Below are 2,999 nucleotides of genomic sequence, written 5' to 3'. Positions count from 1 at the left end.
ATACCACGGTAGAGAAGTCTATTATTGCCTTCGCCCCTTACACCCCTCGGCGCAAGCGCCTCGAGATGTAATCTTGGTGCTCAGGCAATAATACTGTACTTCTCTACCTTGATATATAATGTACTATTTTATTCTACCTGAATCACAATCTCCGTTTTAAACACTCAAATGCGTGCGAAAAAGGGCCTTTAAAACACACGTGCTTTAAAGTTGCTAAGTAACGATACTTCAAGTATAACTTTTGAAACTGTCATCTGGATGAAATAAAAAATCCTCTTAGGTCGCTTTCTGTAAATGCAGAACATTTCTTTGGCTTTTGTATCTATCCTTTGGTTGAAGCTTTCACAAACGCGCGTAATTTAGGGTATGCTTCCAAATCTGTTCCACTTTTTAATCGCAGTATTGCTTTAAAGTTTTGAATGAATGCACCAAAGTATAGAAGATTTAAATACCTTTGACATTTCCTTCATATATGCCAGCATTATCGACGCATTTAAGACTGTATTCGTAAGTAACTTTCCTATTCATCCATGGAAACTACTTTTCATATTCTTTATAATAGGCTTTACTGGAGTTGGATTTTACACCTACCAACGTTTGTTTAGATTTTACAACAATCGATTTAATGGGCGGTGTATTATCTTTTTCAACGGAAATCGTTTAATTCACAAAGACGATATTTGTGTAAGCAAACGTCAAGTGACATTTCCATGGCAATCGTGAAATTACGAACACCCAGCCCACTTAATTAGGCATGTATTCGAGTATAACGTCAATATGACTTCATTGTATTTCCTATTTTTAAATTATACTGCAGGTATAATAAAAAATACTATAAGATACACGTGTATAATTAGTCTTTAAAGCACTTGCAACGTTAAAGGCACTCCGCTTTGCGTCGTGCCCTTAAACTCGTTGCGCGTGCTTTAAAGACTTGATTATACACTTGTATCTTAATATACTATTTAGAATTCCAATCCTTTAAAGTATTCATATACTTTGTAATTAAATACTTTTATGGAAGCAGTATTTGTATTTGTAACTCAAATACTTTCACAAATTCACAAATATTTAGTATTCGGATACTTCGCATAGTATTTGAATACTTAACCTTCCTTTTTTACCAAAAATCGACTACAATTTTGGTGCGTAGAATCCAAAACAATTCGTACTTTTTCGATCAGACTTCTCAATCAAAAGTCATAGACTAGAAACCAATTTCGAAAGAAAATTCAAAGGGCTGTAAGTTTTGATCTAGTAGCCCAATCTTGGAATTGTTTGAAATTATGGATTCTACAGGCCACATTCTATAAGAAAATTTTTTTTTCCGGGTCGATCTGAGACCATTTTTTTTTCGAGCCTCAAAAAAAGGCAGTGTATAACCTTCCTTTTTTACCAAAAATCGACTACACCAAAATTTCTCGGGAAAACACTTTTTCTTATTAATTTTGGTGCGTAGAATCCAAAACAATTCGTACGTATGGATTCTACAGGCCACATTCTACAAGAAAATTTTTTTTTCGGGTCGATCTGAGACAATTTTTTTTTCGAGCCTCAAAAAAAGGAAGTGTATAACCTTCCTTTTTTTACCAAAAATCGACTACACCAAAATTTCTCGGGAAAACACTTTTTCTTATTAATTTTGATGCGTAGAATCCAAAACGATTCGTTCTTTTTCTATTAGACCTTTCAATAAAAAGTTATGGACAAAAAACAAATTTCGAAAAAAAAAATTCAAAGGGCTGTAACTTTTGATCTAGTAGCCCAATCTTCAAACTGTTTGAAATTATGGATTCTACGGATCATTCTGAGAAATATCACATTTTTAAATTGGTTTTTCACTAGGCGTTTCATTTTGCAAGCAACTTATTAAAAAAAGTCTCGAAGACAAGATTCAGGAAAATTGAAAAGGAAATGTGTGTTAAGGGCATTGTAACGTTATGACATCTATCAATAGATGTCACTGCCTTTACTAGTTTAGAAGATATCAAGGTTTAAAAATTTGGCAAAACCGTTATCGAAAATCGGACATTCTTGGGTAATGTTACGCCTTGTGCGGATAGTACCTGCATGTTATTTATTTCTAAAAATTTAATTATAAATCACAAAACTCAAATTATATTTAGAACATTGATTTATTTGGAAAAAAGGTCATTAGTACCGTAAGTCGTTAGTTTTTTTAAATTGGAGTTTGCTTCCTGGAAGGAAAAAATTAATGGTTGTCAAATAATTTGAGAACTTACCTACCAGTTTCGGTCTTCATTTTGCAGCATAAATTAATTAGCCGTTTACATTGTATATAGTCTTCACCTACTGCAATTAAAATTCAGCGTTATTCGTCAGTGGTTAAATTTAGCATTTCAAATTTCCGTGGGACGACAGGCGTCGTTCAGAAGGAAAATTCCAGACGACGGCAAGCTTTATTTTTCAAATTTTCGAATACCTGTAAAGAAGTACATTTTTTTGTTTTTTTTGCATCATTATGAGTGTATAATAATTAGCTAGTTAAATTAAAGCAAGGTCCTAAGTCACGGGGCGTGAACAGTATTTTTTTGTTGGTTTTTTGATTGAATTTTATTTTTAAGTTTCAATTGACGCTACTCGCTTTAATTTTAATTCATGTTCAGTGAGGATTCTACACGGCTTTAATTTTTACCTCTATGTACAAATAGCGCTATTTTCCATTCTTTAAATTTATTATCCTCCGTTTATCTAATTACAATAATTTCTTCGCTTCATAACAAATAAAAATTATTTGTGAAAGGGTAGTATTAGTTTCATTAAAGAAAGCGATTTCTTAAATTAAATTTTATTTTATTTCTCGCTATAAAGGCGTGATAGCATGCCGTTGCTTTAATAATTATTTTATTAAAGAAGAAAGTTCACTTAGAAAGTCAAAATTTGAATTCAAACAAGGGAGGTTCAACCCCCTTTACATGGGATGTTGTTTAGGGATGGTTATTTAACATTTTCTCAAATGTTCGATCTCGAGGACCCAA

This window comes from Photinus pyralis, unplaced genomic scaffold (assembly GCF_008802855.1).
Source record: "Photinus pyralis isolate 1611_PpyrPB1 unplaced genomic scaffold, Ppyr1.3 Ppyr1.4_LG6, whole genome shotgun sequence".
NCBI lineage: Eukaryota > Metazoa > Arthropoda > Insecta > Coleoptera > Lampyridae > Photinus > Photinus pyralis.
Note: the sequence above shows the minus strand (reverse complement) of the source record.